This window comes from Capricornis sumatraensis, chromosome 5, assembly GCF_032405125.1.
Source record: "Capricornis sumatraensis isolate serow.1 chromosome 5, serow.2, whole genome shotgun sequence".
NCBI lineage: Eukaryota > Metazoa > Chordata > Mammalia > Artiodactyla > Bovidae > Capricornis > Capricornis sumatraensis.
Window position 1 is genome coordinate 110,177,639 of NC_091073.1, and position 24,040 is coordinate 110,201,678.

The following is a 24,040-nucleotide window of genomic DNA, read 5'->3' on the forward strand; positions in this document are numbered from 1 at the left end:
AACTTATCTAGACCTGAGTTAGAAAAAAATAAATGCAGAAAAATAGAAAAGTTACACAAACTTCCAGTGAGACTAGACTCCTTTTGTTTGAGAGGATTCTGAATGTTCTCTGTTGCCTAGCCAACTGGGAGGGTGATGCTCCCTTGAATGACTGAAATAGATAAGGTCTGAGAAGCAGAGACCCTGCTCTCTGACAGATGGCAGAGAAGAGGAAGGAGTAAAAATTTCAGCATCTGCTGATATGATATCCAATAAGCCAAAGCACCACCTAAGAAGTAAGGGAGTGAAGAAGGTTAGGGCCTTGGGGGATGTGATGGGAAGGGGTGTGGCTGCATCTTTCTCTGAGACTTGCTAAGTTGGGAGGGGCAATGACATCGCTGACAGAATCCTTACAATATCCTATTTCCATGCCCTGTTCCCCCAGCACTCAAAGCTGAGACCATCTTCATCCTGCCTCTCCCCACCATGGGCTCCGTGCTCCTCTGCTGTGTGGCCTTTTGTCTCCTGGGAACAGGTGAGTTTGGGAAACGTGGGAAACCCTTGCCTTAAATTTCCTAAGTCGTGGCTGAAGCTTCTCCCTTGAGATTGTGGCAAGGGGTCCCTTCCTAGGCTCTGCCTCTAGTTTCTCTCTTGTTTCCTCACAGGCTCCATGGATACCGGTGTAACCCAGACCCCAAGAAATAGGATCGCAATCACAGGAAAGAGCACTGTACTGGAATGTTCTCAGACTAAGGACCATGAGTCTATGTACTGGTATCGACAGGACCCCGGACGGGGGCTCCGGCTGATCTACTCCTCCTATGATGTCAATGGTATTAACAAAGGAGATGTCTCTGCTGGGTACAATGTCTCTCGTAAGGAGAAGGCAAAATTCTCCCTCTATTTAGAGCCTGCTACCCCCAACCAGACGGCCATTTACTTCTGTGCCAGCAGTATTTGCACAGTGCATCCTGGCCACCTGCTCTCTATGCAGAAAGGCCGCTGTGTTTGCTTGGAAGGGCACACAGGCTTCCTCAATGTGGGGTGTGGGTTCCTTAGAGGTTGTTTCTGTGCTGTGTGAGCCTCAGTCTGGACTTAGGGCCACCTTGGGTCAGTGTCCCCAGGCCATGGGGTGACTCCTAAACCCCAGACTAGACTGATCCTACCTCCCCTGTCTACTGAACCTCTTGTTTTTTTTTAGTGGTAGTGGCCAGCCCAATACTGTCCTCCTGGAAGAATGAGCCTGAGAGCTTGGGAACACCATCATGATTTTTAATAAAAGCGTTTCTTATTAGCTTATCCATATTGTGGCTTTTAATGGTTCTTTGGTGTCTGTCTCCACCCACCTTGCTATATCCTCATCCACTCTGTTAAAGCTGACAGTTCCTTTACCCCACCAGCCCTTTCTCATCCCATCCCTTCCAAGCCTACTCTTTAGGTCTGTAGTTGATTGCCTTTATACCAAGAACAAACTGACTAACTTGTTTCCTAAAACTTCATCTAAGTAAATTTAATCACCATTAAATCTGACTCAGAAGATGAAGTTAAAGTCACTGGAGAATGTGATCTATAAAAGTTATCTTTCACCTACACGCCTGACACATGGATCTCTGCTGAGATCAATCTTAACCTGCAGAAGCAAATAGACTCGCTTCATTTTCTGGATTTACTGAATTCCAAAATACTTGCCTGCTGTCCAGCATGGAGCCGAAGCTAGGAGCTTTGAGACTGCCCTTTCTCTCAGGACATTGGAAAAAACCCTGACTGCCCTGCTGGGAGGACGCTACTTGGAGCCAGTGAACTCTAGACACAAAAGTGCTTAATCAAAGGCTGCTAAGTATGATCCAAAAGTCTGCCTGAGAATCAGGTCGAAGCCTTCCTCAAGGGCTTTGTATTCTTAACTCATATACCTCAATTATTTCCACAGAAGAATCCACAGGACCTGGTAACAGTTCAGACACAAAGAGCCCAGTTTCTTTTATTTTCTACCTGTTCTAATTGGGGGAAAAGTCATAGTTCTTTGTTTCATTCTCCTTTATGAGTTCTATCTCATCTGCTATCCATTTAAAAAAGAAATCAGTTTTCTGTGGACTTTTGTTCCCAGCTTTTCTCTGCACACTTCTTCAGCAGTCTCATCTGTAATAATAATTTATCTTTATTTCATAAACTGTAACTGTTCAATTTGTCTACTGAACATTTTTAGTGGTAGATTTTCCTAGACTTTTCTTCTGTCCTCTTTCTTCCTCAGTATAAATATTCATCCTTAACCTTCCCGTGGGCTTCCCGGGTGGTGCAGGGGTAAAGAATCTGCCTGCAATGCAGAAGACCTAGGTTCAATCCCTGGGACAGGAAGATGCCCTAGAGAAAGGAATGGCTACCCACTCCAGTATTCTTGCCTTGAGAATTCCATGGACAGAGGAGCCTGAAGGGCTACAGTCCTTGGGGTCTCAAAGAGTTGGACACGACTGGGTGACTAACTCTGAACCTTTCCATTCATGATCATGACAATTTCTTTCATAAGTTCCTAACTGGTAAATCCAACCTTCTACTGGCCACTTCCAGCTGGATGCTCCACAATTCAGAGTCAAGTAATTTATTGCTGATTTGGTTGCCTTTCCACCCCTACCTGCATCCATTCTGGCCCATGTATGCTATTTCTGTGTCAATGATTGGAGCAGTGCCTCTGAGTTCCTCTTTTCCATTAGTCCTCACATTCCTTTGCTTGATAAATCTATTACTTCTATATGGCACATTGTCATAGATTTGGTTTCCTGGAGAATGGACATTGCAGGCGGCATTAGTGTGCAGAAAAGTTATTAGAAAGTGACTTATGAGCCACATGGATGGAAGAAAGAAGGGGAAGTGGGGCTGCCTTGCAGCCTCAACAAAGGCCTAAGCTACATCCCCAGGGGGGCTGGGAAGTTGTGTCACCCTAGAACCATCCAAAGTTAAGGTCAGGGGCCCAGGTCTTTAGCTCATTTCCACTGCAGCCATGTCACTGGGATAGTGGCCCTGAGAAAAGGCATGCCCTCGGGGGAAGAGGTGCCTCTAGTAGCCAAGACAATCCACAAGGAGGGCGTTCAGCCAGCCATGCTCCTACAGATGGGGGAGAATGTCCTTCATGCCTGAAGGGGGGGACAGGAGACCATCACAGTCTCTGATACATGCGTTTATCGGATTCAGCTGCTCCTTTCCTCCCCCGTTGCTTCTGTCTCATGCAGGCCCTCGTCACCTGTGACCGAGGAGAACTACATCACCCTTCTCACCGCCCCACCAGCCTCCTCCTGTATCTGCTTTTCTTCCTTCTTGGGCATTCCCACCAGCCTGATTGGGCCTGTCATTCTTTACTTGGCGCACAGAGTCCTCTATAAATGAGTCTCTATCTAAAAATATAGCCAGGTCTTCCAAATCCATGCCAGCACTTATAGTCTAGTTCTACTGAAGGGTGTGTGTTTCGCTGAATAGGCCAAGCTGAACTGCACCGCTAATGGCAACCCTCTCCAGTACTCTTGTCTGGAAAATCCCATGGATGGAGGAGCCTAGTCAGCTGCAGTCCATGGGGTTGCAAAGAGTTGGACATGACTGAGCGACTTCACACACACAGACACACACACACACACACACACACCCCTTTGCCAATACTCTCTCCTGTGTCTGAAATGGGCGATTACTTCTTGACCACTGGGCTCACTCCTGAACATCCTTTCATTCTGAGCTCAGAGATTAGCTTATCCATAGAGGCTCTCCTGACTCCTACAAAGAAGTCTCAGCTCCTTTCTATTTCAAAACTACCATAGTCAGTGTATTCTTTCATCATTCTTTCTATACTCACTCTTCCCAAGACTCTATATTCTTCAGTTTCAGAGTCATGTCCCTCCAATTATGTATCCCTAGACTGAGTGTAATGTTTGACTTAATGAAGGAAAGATAGAAGAAAAGGAGGGAGGGAGGCAGGGAAGAAAAATAGACTCAAATATGTCTCAAGCAGTCTTCATGATTTTCTTCCAGGTAGTATGTTTTCTGCAGAGAAGGCAATGGCACCCCACTCCAGTACGCTTGCCTGGAAAATCCCATGGATGGAGGAGCCTGGTGGGCTGCAATCCATGGGGTCACTAAGAGTCGGGCACGACTGAGCGACTTCACTTTCACTTTTCACTTTCATGCATTGGAGAAGGAAATGGCTACCCACTCCAGTATTCTTGGCCTGGAGAATCCCAGGGACGGGGAGCCTGATGGGCTGCCGTCTATGGGGTTGCACAGAGTCGGACACGACTGAAGCGACTTAGCAGTAGCAGCAGCAGCATGTTTTCTGAGTTCTGGCACATGTGTATTTAAGTCCACCGCACCACCTGACCTACCAGTCCTTTTAAGCAGAATTATATAAGAAGACAAAGAGTGGAAGGTGAGAGAAGCTGAACCAAAAGTGTGTAGAGATGTATGTAACCATTATGGCTGATGATTCCTGCATCCTCAAGTGCTGACATTTAGAAATTCTCAGCAGTTGCTGCAGAGACCTCCCTGGGTGTCTACTCAGTTATTCAGTCGTGTCCAACTCTGCGACCTCATGGATTGTAGCCCGCCAGGCTTCTCTGTCCATGGAATTTTTCAGGCAGGAATACTGGAGTGGGTTGCCATTGGCTACTCTAGGGGATCTTCCTGACCCAGCAATTAAACCCACATCTCTTGCATCTCTTGCGTTGGCAGGCAGATTTTTTTTACCACTGAGCCACCTGGGAAGCCCGAGAGACTTCCTTAGCTATACCAGAAAGGTAAGTCATTCATGAGTTATTCTTGGATTGAGAAACAAGGGGTAGATGTTTTATCCCTGCCTTCAAGCATCCCTTCATTTGAGGACCTGAGCTTCTCATATCTACTCCCAACCCAACTTCTACCCCTGTCATTCTTCCCTCTTTCTTTAATCACTTCTACTGTGAGATACAGATTCTACATCCAGTCGCTGCTGAGAGCTTTTACCAACTCATCACTTATCCAAAAACCTTTTAACACCTAGAACAACCAAAAGTCTCTCTCCTTCCTGTGTCTTTAAAATTCATCAGAAAGAATCCTCCCAAGTCGCTAAGTATCTGTTCACCAATTTCACCTTATTTTCGGCAGGTGGCAGTAAAATTTCATTTATTTTTCTCTTGCTGGCGACTTTCTATTAAAGTAAGATCAACTTTAAAGTAAAAGCAAAGGATAAATGTCACTAATGATTTGAATGATAACCCTTGTCTTAAAGGAGCCCCTAATGGAACAAGAGGTTTGGTCAGGGTTTGGTCAGTTATAACTGGTATATTTCTTCAGGACATGAGAGAGCCAGAGTGAGCAGGAGCCTATAGGTGTTACATACAATAAGTGAAGACTGAAGAGATGGTCCTCAAATTGTTGTTGTTTAGTCTCTAAGTCTTGTCTGACTCTCTTGTGACCCCATGGATTGTAGTCTATCAGGCTTCTCTGTCCATGGGATTTCCCAGGCAAGTGGGTTGCCATTTCCTTCTCCAGGGGATCATCCCACCCCAGGGATCAAACCCATGTCTCTTGCATTGGTGAGAGGATTCTTTACCACTAAGCCACCTGGGAAGCCCTGATCCTCAAATAACGAATCCATAACAGTCAAAATCCAAAACCCCAGCTCAGCAGCCTCTATGCAAGAATTTTATTGAATATCAGCTGTGTATTCTAGTGAACTGGGGCAAAGGGAACAAAGAGGGAAAAGATCCTGGGATTAACCTCTGTGACTCACAGTCAAAGCCAAAATTTTTTCTTGAGATGAAATGAAGAAAAGAGAGGAGAGAGGAGAGTGGTTTAGAAGCTGTTTACTGCAGCAGCACCCAAAATATTTTAGCCAACATTACCAAAGTCTCTACTGGAAAAAACTGTGGATCCCAATTTTCTGTTCTGGTGCAATTGACGATGCAGTTAAAAGAAAGATGAACCTAATATCATGAAGCCTAAGTTGAGAAAGTGGATGAAATCTGAACAGCAAGTAGTGAGAAATGAGACAGAGGACAATGTGTGGTTATCACACGATAATAACAACATATTTTCTGAGAACTCAGTGATGGCCAGTCACTGTTGCAAATGCTTCGTGTGTATTGCCTCAGTTAATCCTCACAACATGCTCTCCTGCGTCGTGCTTGACTGGGCCACTCTGCTGCCTGAATGCTCTTCTCTCTCAGCTTTGTAGACTTCCGACTGATTCATCCTTCCAAAGTCATCTCAAACATCACTTCCTTTTCTAACCTCCCTAATTAGACAAAATCCTCCTATTATAAGCTTTCAGAGCTTTTGTGTCCTCATCTTCATAGTTTGTAAAACAGGTGTGATTTAATGTTTCATAAAAAGAATTGGAGAAGGCGATGGCACCCCACTCCAGTACTCTTGCCTGGAAAATCCCATGGATGGGGGAGCCTGGTGGGCTGCAGTCCATTGGGTCGCACAGAGTCGGACACGACTGAGCTACTTCACTTTCACTTTTCACTTTCATGCATTGGAGAAGGAAATGGCAACCCATTTTTTCCTGGAGAATCCCAGGGACGGGGGAGCCTGGTGGGCTGCCGTCTATGGGGTTGCACAGTCAGACATGACTGAAGCGACTTAGCAGCAAAAAGAGTAGAGACTTAAGATAAGCCAAGCAGCTAGCCTGTTATGGATGAGAGAAGTGAACAAAAATATCAGTCTTTTGAAGGGTAAAGGGATATACATGACACCACGCTATCAACAGGATGTGGGGCCCAGAAATGCAGCAACACCGTCGTCACAGTCTTGATGACGTCACCAACTGCCCATCCCACCTCCCCAGACCGGGAGGCACGCTCCCGGGCACGCTCCCGGCCACACTCCCGGCCCTGACTGCGGCATGGCTGTCAGGCTCCTCTGCTGTGTGACCCTTTACCTGCTGGGTGCAGGTGAGTCATAGACGCAGAATTCCCTAAAATCAAAAGGAACATCTTTCTCTGTGCTAGGTTTGCTTCCAGCTTCAGCATTAAGGCCCATCTTGGACTCTGTGACCAATTTTTGTCTTTTTCTCTCAGGCTTCACGGATGCTGATGTTTACCAGACCCCAAGACACTGTGTGACAGGGACGGGAAGGAAGATTACTCTAGAATGTTCTCAAACTATGGGCCATGACAATATGTACTGGTATCAGCAAGACCCAGGAATGGAACTGCAGCTGATCCATTATTCATACGGGGTTAATACCACGGAGAAAGGAGAGCGCTCTTCTAGGTCGACTGTCTCCAGAATAAGCAAAGAACATTTTCCCCTGACGCTAGAGACCGCCAGCTCCTCACAGACATCTAGCTACTTCTGCGCCAGCAGTGACTACACAGCGCGACACAGGGCCCCACAGACTGCACAAAAAGGCAGTCACAAAAGCGAAGAAGTCCCACCTGCTTAAACCTCACCTCAAACTACAGAAGTGAAGTGAAGTGAAGTCACTCAGTCGTGTCCGACTCTTTGTGACCCCATGGACTGTAGTCTACTGGGCTCCTCCGTCCATGGGATTTTCCAGGCAAGAGTACTGGAATGGGTTGCCATTTCCTTTTCCAGAGGATCTTCCCAACCCAGGGCTCGAACCCAGGTCTCCCACAGTGTAGGCTGACGCTTTACCATCTGAGCCACCAGGGAAGCCCCTCAAACTACAGAAGCTACTGCAAATCTCCCAGACACCTCAGCCGTGAGGGGCCGGTGTGGCCTGAGCAACAATCTGCCCAGAAAGCGATCCTGGGTCAGTGTCTCCCAAGCTGGGGAAGGCCCCAGTCAGTCAGGACTGACTTCCCCCCTGCCTGTGACTACACTGCCCAGTGAGACTTGAATAAATTGTGTCCCTCAAGATAAGTGGGATATTAACTTGATAGTTGCCTAATAGACACCTGCAGGGGGGCCTTTGCTAGCTAAGAAACAGGAAACGTTTCCTTCGGCTTCTTCCACGGACTGTCTATCTCTGGTTAACGGTTCCTTCCTCACATTAGACTTGTTTCTTCACACACAGCGACTCAGAGTCCTTTCCTTCCCCCACCTCAGTCCCCCTTCTCACAGCTTCAGGTCTCCTTCTGTGATTTTGATTTTGAAATAATAGAAGGATCTGAACAGATTATTTTCACTGCGTGTGCTCAGTTGCTCAGTCATATCCAGCGCTTTGCGGCCCCGTGGACTGTAGCCCGACAAGCTCCTCTGTCCGTGGGATTTTCCAGGCAAGAACATGGGAGTAGGTTGCCATTTCCTCCTCCATGGGATCTTCCCAATCCAGGGATCAAACCCATCTCCGGCATCTCTTGCACTGACAGGAGGATTCTTTACCACTGAGCCATCTAGGAAGCTTATCTCTACCTCTAATTTAATGGAATTTTAACAAAATCTACATGAGGCATAAGGAATGGAAATGGTGCCTACAAAGAAAACTCTCCAACCTCTTCTCTTTATTCAGCCCTGAATTTCTTCAGCGACCACCCTGACCACTGGGAAGCCATTTCACAGGTCAATGCTTCTTCTTACTTGGATGCAACAAATCCAAGGGGTGTTGATTTTTATCTGCATGGGACCAGACCTGGAACCTTGAATAGATCTGTTGCTACTCAGGCAGTGGACAAAAATGCATTTGTCAGTGACAGATGAATGAAATCATCACACTCTATCAAGTCTAAGGGGTTTTTCACTTCTTTCTGAAGCCGTGGGGGAAGAGGGTGTGGTTTCTGGCCAGGAAGCAGATGAAACATGTTGGTTTCAGAGACTAGATTCATCCCGGGGCAAACAGCATTCCTCATCTGATGCTACCATGCGCAACAGGCTCCTCTTCTGGGTTGTTCTTTTGCTTCTCAGAATAGGTGAGTCCTGATCACAGGTGAGGAACTGCAGTCACTGGCTTCCCAGGCTCCGGCAACAAAATGTCTTCTCAGGACCGTAGCATTGAGCTCCCCTCCCCAGCCTGTCCTTATGTCATCCCTGCTTTATCTCCCACAGGCCTTGAGGATGCTGCAGTCATACAGTTCCCAAGGCACAGGATCTTGGAGGCTGAAAAGGAATTCACTCTACAGTGTTCTCAGAAAATGAATCATTATGCAATGTACTGGTATCGCCAAGATCCGGGATTTGGGCTTCAGCTGATCTATTATTCAACTGGCCCCGACACCTTTAAGAAAGGAGATGTCCCTGAGGGGTATCACGTCTCTCGAGATGAGTTGGAACGTTTCCCCCTGACCCTGAAGTCCGCCAGCCCCAACCAGACATCTGTGTACTTCTGTGCCAGCGCTGAATCCACAGCGTGGCACGGCTGCTTCCTCTCTGCACAAAAAGAGGGGCAGACCGAGGTCCTCAAGATTCCTGACCCCAACTAGAAGTTTTTTAAAAGCCTGCACCTAAACCCTGCCCTGATCTTACTGTTCTTTACTCTCTTCTTCCCATTCTTGTCCCTCTAACTCCGTCCCTATTGTAATCAAAACCTTTGCTTCTGCTTGATTTTCCACTTGACTACAGGCTTTTAACCCAATGTGAATGTTTTCTAAAACAGACTTCAATTTTCAGATTCAGATGTAAGAAAATTTTGATGAAATTGAATTCTGTTCAATTAAGGAAAAAGAGCCCTCAGATCTGCAAAGATCTTCAAAGATTCTTCAGTGAGTCTCTCAACATGAGTCTCTCATGTTGTATAGGAAAATAGGTAGGGGACTGAGATGACCTCAGACATGGAAGGGCTTCCCAGGTGGCTCAGTGGGTAAAGAAACCAACTGCAATGCAGGAGACGCAGGCAGATGTGAGTTGGATCCCTGGGTCAGGAAGATCCCCTGGAGGAGGGCATAGCAACCCACTCCAGTATTCTTGCTTGGGCAATCCCATGGGCAGAGGAGCCTGGTGGGCTACACCCCATGGGATGCCAAAGAGTCAGACATGGCTGATGCAACTGAGCACAAATGCATACCCACACATGGAATGGCCTCAGTAAGAGGATCCAGAAAATAGTGAAAAGTTTCAGATAATGTGTGGATTTAGGACCACCCAGAGAGAGGAGAAACTTACTTTGTGTGCGAGGGGAAGGAGTAGGAAGTGAAAAAGAAAATGAAATGTGTTTGTCTCCAGGGATTATTAAGGAGCAGAACTTTAAGTTACCGTGTAGTTACCCCAGAGAAGCGTGTTTTGTGATAAGCAACTGTCCGTGCCCTAGTCCTTGGAACCTGTGAATATGTTCAGTTCAGTTCAGTTCAGTTCAGTCGCTCAGTCTTGCCGGACTCTGTGACCCTATGAACCACAGCACACCAGGCCTCCCTGTCCATCACCAACTCCCGGAGTTTACCCAAACCCATGTCCACTGAGTTAGTGATGCCATCATCCTCTCATCCTCTGTCGTCCCCTTCCCCTCCTGCCTCCAATCTTTCCCAGCATCAGGGTCTTTTCAAATGAGTAAGCTCTTCGCATCAGGTGGCCAAAGTATTGGAGTTTCAGCTTCAACATCAGTCCTTCCGATGAACACCCAGGACTGACTTCCTTTAGGATGGACTGGTTGGATCCCTTACATGAAAAAAGAGAATTAGATTTGTAGATGCAGCTAAATTTGCTAATCAGTTGACCTCGAGACAGGGAGCCGCCTGAATCACCCTGTGGACCCAATTAGACACACAGGCCCTTAAGAGCCCCTGGCATCTCTGTACTTTGAGGAGGGTTCCATCTGCTGCTACTGGCTTTGAAGATGGAGGAAGGGATCCAAGGGACGTGGGTGGTCTCTAGGAACTGAAAAAGACAAAGAAACAGATTCCCCGCTAGAGCCCCAGGAAAGGCACAAATCCCTGCCTACTTTGATTTCAACCTAATGAGAACCATGTCAAACTTCTAACCTATGGTAAGCTAGTTAATTTACGTTCTTTTAGGCCACTGAGTTTGGATAATTTTGTAACAGTGAAGAGCAAAACCTGACTCCAGGTTGGGTCTCCTCCTTTGACTTAAACCTTTTCTTTCTGTTGCTCTTATTATAATCATACATAATGGCCTGACTCTGGGAACCCTGCTCTTCTGCCTGAATGTTAAACAAGTGGCTTCGTTCAGCTCACTGAACAAAGAGACAATCTGATTCTGCCCACAGGGCTTCCCAGTGGCGCTAGTGGTAAAGAACCCATCTGCCGATGCAGGAGACATAAAGAGACGCGGGTTCAATCCCAGTTTGGGAAGATCCCCTGCAGTAGGAAATGGCAACCCACTCCAGTATTCTTGTCTGGAGAAGCTCATGCACAGAGGAGCCTGGAGGGCTACAGACCATAGGGTTGCAAAGAGTCAACACTGCTGAAGTGACTTAGCATGCAGCACCTGTGAATGGCTACAGGAAAGCAGAAATTAAGTCATTCCGCCCCCCACCCCCCAGTGCTGGCCAAGCCAGGCAAAACTAATGGCCTTTTTACTTGACTTCCTCACCTTCTCCCCTTCTCTGTTCTGTAAAAGAAACTGGCATCCAAACCCTGATAATATGATTTTGGGGGGACGTTAGTCTGCCATCTTCTTGGTCTGCTGGCTTTCCAAATAAAGTCTCTATTCCTTACCTCAACACCTCATCTCACGATTTATTGGCTGATCCTGTGGTGAGCAGAGTGGGCTTGGATTTGGTAAACATTTGTTACAGCAGGAATAGAAAGCTAATACAGAGCCCTACTGCCAAGCTGCTGCAAGAAGAGGGCTGATGAAGAAAGCTACTCTGCGAGCAGTCTAAGAGACAAAGGGCTAAGGATGGGAGCCTGAACCAGATGATGCACTTTTAAAGGAGGATGCTACCAATGTCTGCTCTTGACAAACTCCATTTCTGCTAATGCCTCATTTCCGCAGGTTTAGGATTAGAAAGTTCCAGCAGGGAGCCCCACAGTCATTGCTAGCCCCAGGGAGGCACTGTTCCCCTGGGAAGAATTCCTTCCTCTGCTCTGACAGTCTCTGCTAGGTAGTACAGAGCCACCAGGGTGCTACTGTCAAGGAAAGCAAGGAGGTGTGACACATGAAGTCACCCTCCAAACAGCAGAAGATTGGAATTTGCCCTTGTTATTGACCATATCAGAAGTCCATTCACTTTTCTGCTTCATGCCACTGTAAAGTGACCACACAAACACAGTCATATACACAGGGGGAAAGAGAGAGAGGGAGATGGAAACTGGGAGAGAGAGAGAGAAACGGAAAAATAAAAGAATCAACCTTCCCTTTGTGAAATGAAAAATATCTCCTGCCACATCAATGAACAAGAAATGTCAGAGCCATCAGTGATTTCTGAACTCAATAAGTGAATCAGTTCAGTTCAGTCACTCAGTCATGTCCTGCTCTTTGCGACCCCATGGATTGCAGCATGTCAGGCTTCCCTGTCCATCACCAACTCCCGGAGCTTGCTCAAACTCACGTCCATTGTGTCAGTGATGTCATCCTACCATCTCATCCTCTGTCTTCCCCTTCTCCTCCTGCCTTCAATCTTTCCCAGCATCAGGGTCTTTTCAAATGAGTCAGTTCTTCGCATCAGGCGGCCAAAGTACTGGGGCTTCAGCTTCAGCATCAGTCCTTCCAGTGAATATTCAGAACTGATTTTCTTTAGGATGGACTGGGTGGATCTACTTGTAGTCCAAAGGTGTTTGTTGTATTGAAGAAGACTCTTGAGAGTCCCTTGGGCTGCAAGAAGATCCACCCAGTCCATCCTAAAGGAGATCAGTCCTGAGTATTCATTGGAAGGACTGATGTTGAAGCTGAAAATCCAATACTTTGGCCACCTGATGCAAAGAACTGACTCACTTGAAAAGACCTTGATGCTGGGAAAGATTAAAGGCAGGAGCAGAAGGGGATGACAGAGGATGAGATGGTTGGATGGCATCACCAACTCAATGGACATGACTTTGAGCAAGCTCCGGGAGTTGGTGACGGACAGGGAAGCCTGGTCCATGGGGTTGCAAAGAGTTGGACATGACCGAACTGAACTGACAGTAGCTCTGTTTTCAGTTTTTAAGGAACCTCCACAACATTCTCCATAGTGGTTGAACCAATTTACATTCCCACCAACAGTGTATAAGCGTTCCCTTTTCTCCACACCCTCTCCAGCATTTATTGTTTATACAGATTTTGATAATGGTCATTCTGATTGATGAGGTGATACTTCATTGTAGTTTCAATTTGCATTTCTCTAATAATTAGCAGTGTTGAACATCTTTTCATGTGCTTGTTGGCATTCTAAATGTCTGTTTAGGTCTTCTACCCATTTTTTGATTAAGTTGCTTGATTTTTTTGATGCTGAGTTGTATATGCTATTTGTATACTTTGGAAATTAACCCCTTTCAATGGCATTGTTTGCAAATATTTTATACCAGTCCCTAAGTTGTCTTTTTGTTTTGTTTGCACTTTCCTTGCTTTTCCCATCCTAATTGCTTTACCACACCATGCCACACTTTTTTAGTGTTGGTGATTGTATTTGTTTTCTGTTGCTTCTATAGCAAGTTACCACACACTCAGTGGCTTAAAACAACACAGAATTTATTATCTTACAGTTCTGGAGGTCAGAAGTCCAACTCGGGTCTCACTCAGAATCAGTCTATTGGCTAAACTCCGTTCCTTTCTGAAGACTCTCCTTTCCTATGGCTCCCTTCCTCCAGCTTCAAAGGCAGCAGCATTCAGTCTGTCTGACTCTTCTTCCAGATGCACGTCTTCCTCTAAATACAGCTGGGAAAGGTGATCTGCTCCTAAGGATCCATGTGATTCAGTTGCTCCCACCTGGGTAATCCAGGGTACAGTCCATAGCTCTGCTGCTGCTAAGTCGCTTAAGTCATGTCTGACTCTGTGCAACCCCATAGACGGCAGCCCACCAGGCTCCCCTGTCCCTGGGATTCTCCAGGCAAGAACACTGCAGTGGGTTGCCATTTCCTTCTCCAATGATTGGAAGTGAAAAGTGAAAGTGAACTCGCCCAGTCGTGTCTGACTCTTAATGACCCCACGGACTACAGCCCACCAGGCCCTCCGTCCATGGGAGTTTCCAGGCAAGAGTACTGGAGTGGGGTGCCATTGCTTTCTCCAACTGTCCATAGCTCAGGACCAGCTGATTACCAACTTTAATTGCTTCCACAACCGTAATTCCCTTTTGAATATAAACATTCACCGATTATGGGGATTCAGACTTGAGCATTTTTAAGGAGACATTACTTTGCCTCCTGCAGTGTTATTCCACTGCTTCTGCTGCTGCTAAGTCGCTTCAGTCGTGTCCGACTCTGGGCGACCCCATAGACAGCAGCCCACCAGGGAATCCCCTGTCCCTGGGATTCTCCAGGCAAGAATACTGGAGTGGGTTGCCATTTCCTTCTCCAGTGCATCCATGCATGCTAAGTCACTTCAGTCAAGTCCAACTCTGTGCAACCCCATAGACAGCAGCCCACCAGGCTCCTCTGTCCACAGGATTCTCCAGGCAAGAATACTGGAGAGGGTTGCCATTTCCTTCTCCAGTTATTCCACTAGAGGGCACTAATATGTTCTTTAATAGAAACTTCCATCTAGTCAAGGTTATGGTTTTTCCAGTAGTCATGTATGGATGTGAGAGTTGGACTATAAAGAAGGCTGAGCGCTGAAGAATTGATGCTTTTGAAGTGTGGTGTTGGAGAAGACTCTTGAGAGTCCCTTGGACTGCAAGGAGATCCAACCAGTCCACCTTCAGTTCAGTTCAGTTCAGTCACTCAGTTGTGTCCGACTCTTTGAGATCCCATGAATCGCAGCACACCAGGCCTCCTTGTCCATCACCAACTCCCAGAGTTCACTCAGACTCACGTCCATCGAGTCCATGATGCCATCCAGCCATCTCATCCTCGGTCGTCCCCTTCCCCTCCTGCCCCCAATCCCTCCCAGCATCACAGTCTTTTCCAGTGAGTCAACACTTCTAATGAGGTGGCCAAAGTACAGGACTTTCAGCTTTAGCATCATTCCTTCCAAAGAAATCCCAGGACCGATCTCCTTCAGAATGGACCGGTTGGATCTCCTTGCAGTCCAAGGGACTCTCAAGAGTCTTCTCCAACACCACACTTCAAAAGCATCAATTCTTCAGCGCTCAGCTTTCTTCGCCGTCCAACTCTCACATCCATACATGACCACAGGAAAAACCATAGCCTTGACTAGACGGACCTTTGTTGGCAAAGTAATGTCTCTGCTTTTGAATATACTAATCTAGGTTGGTCATAACTTTTCTTCCAAGGAGTAAGCGTCTTTTAATTTTATGGCTGCAGTCACCATCTGCAGTGATTTTGGAGGCCCCCCCCCCCAAATGAAGTCTGCCACTCTTTCCACTGTTTCCCCATCTATTTCCCATGAAGTGATGGGACCAGATGCCATGATCTTCCTTTTCTGAATGTTAAGCTTTAAGCCAACTTTTTCGCTCTCCTCTTTCACTTTCATCAAGAGGCTTTTTAGTTCCTCTTCACTTTCTGCCATAAGGATGGTGTCATCTGCATATCTGAGGTTATTGATATTTCTCCTGGCAATCTTGATTCCAGCTTGTGTTTCTTCCAGTCCAGCGTTTCCCATGATGTACTCTGCATATAAGTTAAATAAGCAGGGTGACAATATACAGCCTTGACGTACTCCTTTTCCTATTTGGAACCAGTCTGTTGTTCCATGTCCAGTTCTAACTGTTCCATGTCCAGTCCATCCTAAAGGAAATCAATCCTGAATATTCATTGGAAGGACTGATGTTGAAACTGAAACTCCAATACTTTGACCACCTGATGCAAAGAACTTACTCATTTGAAAAGACCATGATACTGGGAAAGATTGAAGTTGGGAGGAGGAGGGGATGACAGAGGATGAGATGGTTGGATGGCATCACCGACTCAATGGACATGAGTTTGAGTAAACTCTGGGAATTGGTGATGGACAGAACCCTGGTGTGCTATAGTCCATTGGGTTGCAAAGGGTCAGACACAACTGAGTGAATGAACTGAACTGAGCTGAAAATTGAATACTGTAACACCAATTAAAAGAAAACTCAAGTAAGATCATGTATAAAATAAAGAACTAATGAAAACATACTCTATAGCACAGAGAACTCTACTTAATGCACTGTGGTGACCTGAATGTGGAGTAAGTCCGAAAGGAAGGGGCCGTGTGTATATATATGGCTGACACACTTTGCTGCACAGCAGAAAGTAACAAAGCATTTTAAAGCAGCTATACTCCAATAAAAATTTATTTTAAAAAGAAAACTCTATACAAATATCTCTCACTAGATTTTTGAAGGTTAATCATATAGCATAGGAAAATATACAAGATAGAGTGATTTCCTCAGAATCGAAAATAGCTTCAGTTCAGTTCAGTCGCTCAGTCGTGTCCGACTCTTTGCGACCCCATGAATCGCAACATGCCAGGCCTCCCTGTCCATCACCAACTCCCAGAGTTTACTCAAACTCATGTCCATTGAGTCAGTGATACCATCCAGCCATCTCATCCTCTGTCGTCCCCTTCTCCTCCTGCCCCCAACCCCTCCCAGCATCAGGGTCTTTTCCAATGAGTCAACTCTTCGCATGAGGTGGCCAAAGTATTGGAGTTTCAGCCGTAGCATTAGGCCTTCCAATGAACACCCAGGACTGATCTCCTTTAGGATGGACTGGTTGGACCTCCTTGCAGTCCAAGGGACTCTCAAGAGTCTTCTCCAACACTGCAGTTCAAAATCATCAATTCTTCAGCACTCAGCTTTCTTCACAGTCCAACACTCACATCCATACATGACCACTGGAAAACCATAGCCTTGACTAGATGGACCTTTGTCGGCAAAGTAATGTCTCTGCTTTTGAATATGCCATCTAGGTTGGTCATATCTTTCCTTCCAAGGAGTAAGCATCTTTTAATTTCATGGCTGCAGTCACCAGAAGTAAAATAGGATTTGAATGGTGGTGAAAATTCTGTAGTCTGTTTCTATACTCAAGATCATCCAGAGGTTAAAAAAAAAAAATGCGTGTATTTAAAGGGACAAATGTGTTCTACTTGCAGGGATTTTAAAGAGATATTTCCTCAATTGGGTAGAGGCAAGCATGATTATTATTGTCAAGAGATTGTCAGCCAGGAGGAGGATGAGAGATGCTGCAGGGTTTACTAAGCAGAGCCCCAGAGAGGAGGCTGAGAGCAATTACTGAAGAGGCTCAGGGAAAGACAGAAAGAAATGGACAGTGCTGAGTAACAGGTGTTACATTAAAGTGCAAAAGATGGAGGGGCCATTTTGGAGCTCCTGGACATCTCGAGGATTCTCTTTTCTTCTCACTCCCTCTGTTAAGGACATGGGAGCCTGGCCCATACTGGGGAACTGGAGTTCCCAAAACTCTTGAGTGTGTTGGCCTTGGGAAGGAGCAATCAAAAGGAAGTTCTGAGAAGGAAGGGCGAGGAGGTATAGGAACTGGTTCCTAGTACAAGGATATGGGGGACTCAGGTCAACAGCATCACTTCAGTGTCCTCCTTGATGATGAGAAAGAAGAAACCAGAGCAGCTTCACAGTCAATAGGACAGGGATGGGGGAAGAAGCATGCATCTGAGAGTGAATTAGCTCATGGCTTGGTAGGAATATAGAAGCAGCTGCCTCCTAAATATTGGGTTAATTTAATATAGGAAGTGCTTGGGATAAACTATAAATCTCTGAGTACTGTAATGGTCCACCTCTATGGTGAAACCTATATGCAGGTCAGGAAGCAACAGTTAGAACTGGACATGGAACAACAGACTGGCTCCAAATAGGAAAAGGAGGACGTCAAGGCTGTATATTGTCACCCTGCTTATTTAACTTATATGCAGAGTACATCATGAGAAACGCTGGACTGGAAGAAGCACAAGCTGGAATCAAGATAGCTGGGAGAAATATCAATAGCCTCAGATATGCAGATGACACCACCTTTATGGCAGAAAGTGAAGAGGAACTAAAAAGCCTCTTGATGAAAGTGAAAGAGGAGAGTGAAAAAGTTGGCTTAAAGCTCAACATTCAGAAAATGAATATCATGGCATCTGGTCCCATCACTTCATGGGAAATAGATAGGGAAACAGTGGGAACAATGGCAGACTTCATTTTGGGGGGCTCCAAAATCACTGCAGATGGTGACTGCAGCCATGAAATTAAAAGAAGCTTACTCCTTGGAAGAAAAGTTATAACCAACCTAGATAGCATATTGAAAACCAGAGATATTAGTTTGCCAACAAAGGTCCATCTAGTCAAGGCTATGTTTTCCCTGTGGTCATGTATGGATGTGAGAGTTGGACGGTGAAGAAAGCTGAGCGCCGAAGAATTGATGCGTTTGAACTGTGCTGTTGGGGAAGACTCTTGAGAGTCCCTTGGACTGCAAGGAGATCCAACCAGTCCATTCTGAAGAAGATCAGCCCTGGGATTTCTTTGGAAGGAATGATGCTAAAGCTGAAACTCCAATACTTTGGCCACCTCATACGAAGAGTTGACTCATTGGAAAAGACTGTGATGCTGGGAGGGATTGGGGGCAGGAGGAGAAGGGGATGACAGAGGATGAGATGGCTGGATGGCATCACTGACTCTATGGATGTGAGTCTGAGTGAACGCCGGGAGTTGGTGATGGACAGGGAGGCTTGGCATGCTGCGATTCATGGGGTCGGAAAGAGTCGGACACGACTGAGTGACTAAACTGAACTGAATGGTTTTGAAAGTACCAGGGAATTTGGAAAATCCAATGGTATAATATATATGGTATATTGGTGTAAATGGTACAGTGGTATAATGGCATAAATACATAGTGAGTTTATCTTTGTGAATGTAAACAAACTGAAAAATTTGGAAAGATGCAATTTGGAATGATAAGGTTTCCTGATAATACAAAATTGTTTACTTGAGGCAGGTTCATGAGAACTAAAACTACTTTTTTTCCCCCCTTCGAGAACACTTGTACCCATAGCTAGGATATGGAGGACTGCCTAGGACTGAAGGAGAGCCAGTTTTGCTCCCCACCATCTTTTCCGAAAGGAATGGCACAGGGCTGGTGGCCCAGTGGTTGAGAATTCACCTTGCAATGCAGGGGCCACCGGTTCGATCCCTTGTCTGGGAAGATCCCATGTGGTGTGGGGCAGTTAAGCCTGTGGACCACAGCTACTGAAGCCTGTGTGCCCCTAGAGCCCGTGCTCCACGACAAGCGAAGCCACCACAATGAGAAGCCTGAGCATTGCAACAAAGACCCAGTGCAGCCAAAAATAAATATATTTTTTTAAGGAATGGCACAGAAATAGAAAAAGAAAGAAGACTCCTCCTTAGAGCAGAGTTAATGTCATGACAGCAGCTGCATCTCCCTTATTCGTATGGAATAGGGACTGTTGGCCCTGAACTCACTCCACCATGAAGGGGACTGCGGGCAAGAAAGCCATCTCTGAAGTTTGAGATGAGGACCCATTTCATGCCTGGAGATGACAGTGATTCAGCAAAGCTCTAGCTGTGGCTGAAGCAATTAGGAGGATGGGGCAGTGTCTTTCCTTCTCCTCTTCCTGCCCAAGAATACTTTGGTTCCAGCAAAGCTCAAGAAAATCTCAAAGGTGTTCAATGCAAGGGAATATTCTCAGCAATCCCAGGAAAGTCACCTCAATGCAGGAAGGACATTGAGTCCTGGAAAAGGAGCGATATGTGAGTGGCTGGAGGAGCTAAGATGGTAAGACACCCCAGTTATAGGCAGAGCTCCCCGTGACTGCAATCCAGAGCAGAGAACACAGCCTGGCTACAATGCAATACCCAGCAACAGAACCCTCTCATGTGGAGCCCCATCTGGAGACCACAAACCAGGAAAGCCACACCCCACAAGCAGCAAAGAAACTGTACTGGCTGGTAAAAGTAAGAGGTTATTGAAGAAGGCAGATCTCTTCTCTGCCTTTCACAGCTCCTATAAAAGGAGAGAAAAGAGAAGGAAGAAAGATCCATCTAACACCAGCCTTGAGAAAAGAAGTTACTTATATAGTTGCTGTTGTGACCACATGGACTGCAGCACGCCAGGCTTCCCTGTCCTTTACCATCTCCCAGAGTATGCCCAAACTCATGTCCATTGAGTCAATGATGCCAACTTAGACTGGCTACTACTAAATTTAATCTGCCAATGAGAAAAGAGCCCCGAGTCTAGGATCTTGAACTGAATACAGATTGATAAAATAACCCATGAAGTGGATTTGGCTAAGTTTTTACACAGGAGATACTTTCCAAAGGTCGTGGCTGAAAAACACACCAATGGATAGTCAAAGATAGGAATAATCTTGGAATTTTTTCCTACAGAGTAGAAATGAGAACTTCAAGGTAGAAAAACTGTTGCTTTGATGATAGTGGAAGTTTCATGTACTCACATTTCTAAGTGATGATCAAATATGTTATACCAATTTTCATGATAAAGATATAAAAATACATAAATATTTTTCAACTTTGACAAGAGTGTGCTAATAAGAAGATGTCAAATGGATAGAAACCAGCAGTCTCAGAGGAGGGCAAGGAAAATGCCAGTGACTGCAAGCCTTGCCAGCCCACATTGGCCAGGACCTGTAAGGAAATGGGAGGGGCTGCTCTCCTGAAAATGAGGGTCAAATAACTGCAGAGAGACATCACAGATACCAACTAGGGCCCCCAGGGCAGGCAGAGCCTGAGTGATGCTGCCATGGGCCCCCGGCTCCTGGGCTGTGTCCTGTTTTGTTTCCTGGGAGCAGGTGAGTCCCAGACGCATGGGCAAGCCTTGGCTGTATCTTGCCGGTTTTAGCTCAAGTCCTTCTCTGAAGGTTGCAGCACCAGGTGCCTCCTCAGCTTTCTCTTGCTCTACCTCCTTCCTCCTCAGGCCCCCTGGAAGCCGGTGTGACCCAGAGCCCAAGACACCACATCACAGAGACCAGAAAGAGGGTGACATTGACTTGTTCTCAGAATATGAACCACGATGCGATGTACTGGTATCGACAAGACCCAGGGCTGGGTCCAAAGCTGATCTACTTTTCAAGGAATGTTGGCTTTGTTGAAAAGGGAGATATCTCTGATGGATACACGGCCTCTCGAGAAGAGAAACCAAACTTCCCCCTGATCCTGGAGTTGACCAGCACCAACCAGAGCTCCTTGTACCTCTGTGCCAGCAGTGAAGCCACAGCATGACATAGCCAGCTGCTCTCTGCACAAAAAGGGCAGCCACAGGAGAGAGGAGGCTCCTCCCTTGGGAGGCCCCACCGAGCCAAGGGGACAAACTTCCCCCCCACCAGGGACCCCAGGAGTCCTCCCCTGCCTCCCCAGCTTTGGGGACTCTGAGCAAGGCAGCCCCTCGGCAACGTGTCCCCCTCTTACTTCCAGTACCCACGAGCTTTTCAAAGTGCAGGCAGAACACGCTCCAAGGTGTTCTTGGTGTGAAGTCTAGCACCAAGGGTAAAGAATTGCTCTCCTAGAAAAGGAATTTTATGCATACTGCACCCCTTCCTCCTTGCTGAGCTTCACTGTAGCCCAAACTGAAGATTTCATTTTCAGCTGAATCACTCAACCAAATTTCAATCTCACCTTCCAGGACCTATTCCTGGAGGTTTTGACACTTGGGGAGAATAGCACACCTGAGTTGTTAACTAAATCTAATATCTCTCCCATTTCCCTCATCTCTGCAAGTGGTCTGCCATCCAGCCAAATGCACAAGCCAGAGATATAGCAGTCGTCCTCACCATCTCAGACATACTCTCCCTCCACACTTAATCCACCACCATCGCCTGCACGCTTCTTAGTATTAAATTCCTTGCAAATTTTACTAATGTTTCTAATCTCACTGATAACACTGTGATCTGATGTGCGCTCCCCCACCACCTTCCAGTGTGCTCCCTGCCCCCACCCACAAACCACTCTGGAGCCTGAAACCCATCAGTGTCTTTCATTTACTTAAAGTCGCAAGTTTATGGTAGTTCACAAGCTTCTCAACACCCTCCAAGATGCAGTCTTTGCACCTATCTTCCTTCCTAATTGGGCTTCCCAGGTGGCACTAGTGGCAAAGAACCCACCTGCCAATGCAGGAGACATAGGAGATGCAGGTTTGATCCTGGGGTTCGGAAGATTCCCTGGAGGGAGGCATGGCAACCCACTCCAGTATTTTTGCCTGGGGAATCCCATGGACAGAGGAACCTGGTGGGCTACAGTCCACAGGGTCTCAAAGAGTTGGACACAACTGAAGTGACTTAGCATGCATGCATGCACTTTCCTAACTGGAGAAGGAAATGACAACTCACTCCAGTACTCCTGCCTGGGAAACCCCATGGACAGAGGAGCCTGGTGGGCTACCGTTCGTGGGGTTGCAAGAGTTAGACACGACTGAGGGACTAAACCACCACCTTCCTAAGAGGAACGTTCTCTTTCAGTTACCACACCTGCTTTCCATTCAAGGAGACAGAGTCCACCTCCCTCAGGTCCTCAAATCCGTCCTACGCTGACTCGCTCTTGGATCTTCACCAGTAATGTTCACTCTCCCAGAGCCCTCTTTCTCTCCCTCTCTACCTGGACACCTAGCTGATGATTTCTCCACATACCAATCCAGAAGTCTTTTCCTCCAGGGAGTTTTCCTCGAATCCCTGATGGGATTATTTTCTCTGCTATGTGCTCTAGTAAAGTGAAGTCACTCAGTCGTGTCTGACTCTTTGTGACCCAATCGACTCTAGCCTACTAGGCTCCTCCTTCCATGGGATCTTCCAGGCAAGGGTACGGCAGTGGGTTGCCATTTCCTTCTCCAGAGGATCTTCCCAACTCAGTGATCAAACCCAGGTCTCCTGCATTGCAGGCCGACACTTTACCGTCTGAGCCACTAGGGAAGCGCTCTAAAGACAGCCTAAACTATTATTCTCAGGGCAATTAACACACTCCATTGTTTGTTATTTAAAATTTATATGAATAAAGGCAAAGTCAACGAGAGCAGGGACTGTGCCTATACTGGTTCCTCTTTTCCCTGTACTTACCAGAGTGCCTGAAAGGAGTCCTGTTCTATCCAGAAAGGAACTGGTCTTCTTTTCAATCATCTTCCCAATACTTCTCCGACATGTCCAGGATCTAAGTCCCCTGCAAAATCCTCTCCCACACCTACCTTGGGGAAATGCCAGGGTTTCCACCTGGGCACGTAAACAAGATAAAGCATGTCCTCTGGTAGGTTTATTTTTCCTCTACGGCAGCCCCCGTTTACTCTGTGCTATATGTCACCAACAAGGATGTTGCCTCTCTTGGGTACCACTGTATCCATTGGATTCTTTTCTGTTAAGCCCTAAAATACCTGTCAGCCACTGCAGATGCTTCAGCTTTGCGGCTCAATACAGCAGACCCTATTATTGTTCCCAGTGGGTTCCATCATCACGCCCAGGTAGAGTTTCCTGCTGAGTGGCACCTCTATTGATGAAAATACAAGAAAAAGCCTTTGGCTCAACCTTTCCTTTGTCAGTGCTGAAGGGGCAAGACTACAGATCTATGTCTTGATCTTCAATGTCTTACTGAGATTTTAGCCCACAGTTTCGTTCAATTACATACATTCCAACCATTAAAATAATAGTTTTAACTTGAAGCAAGGGAAGGCAGAGGACCTCATCGAAGACACAAATTCAGGCAGTAAAACCCAGCTGAGCTTAGAATCTGCTCATCTTTTCAAGAACTATGGCTATATTACTGGGTAAGTTTATCCTGCCAGGCTCCATGCCTACTCTTACTTTAAGGTGAGTTCTCTCCTGGGAATTATCACACGCTGTCATATACAGAGACTTCCACGGGACCATTCTCTCTTTTTCCAAGACTTACCCAAGGTATTGATGAGCAACTAAAGTTGTTGCTCTTTAGGTCCAAGCTGGATTATACCTTTTATTATGGCTGTGCCGTGTTCAGCCATGTCTGTAGTATCCCAGGCAAGAATACTGGAGTGGCTTGCCATGTCCTTCTCCAGGGGATCATTCTCACCCGGGGACTGAACCCCCACGTCTCCTGCATTGGCAGGCTAATTCTTTACCACTGGTGCCACCTGGGAAGCCCCACTTTTATTATATTCTCAATATAAATAGAATTATACTAATTAAATCAAAGATGTCAGTGGAGACTGACACCCAAAGATTGCCTCCTGTGAAATAGAGTCTATATCCA

General features: G+C 46.4%; 1 pseudogene and 1 gene segment (V, D, J or C); both read left to right on the plus strand.

Annotated features, from left to right (window-relative positions):
- The window catches only part of LOC138080030 (T cell receptor beta constant 1-like), a 182,497-nt gene that overhangs the window by 132,145 nt on the left and 26,312 nt on the right, over positions 1 to 24,040 (plus strand).
- LOC138080173 (uncharacterized) overlaps positions 1 to 24,040 on the plus strand; it is a 76,362-nt pseudogene that overhangs the window by 45,311 nt on the left and 7,011 nt on the right.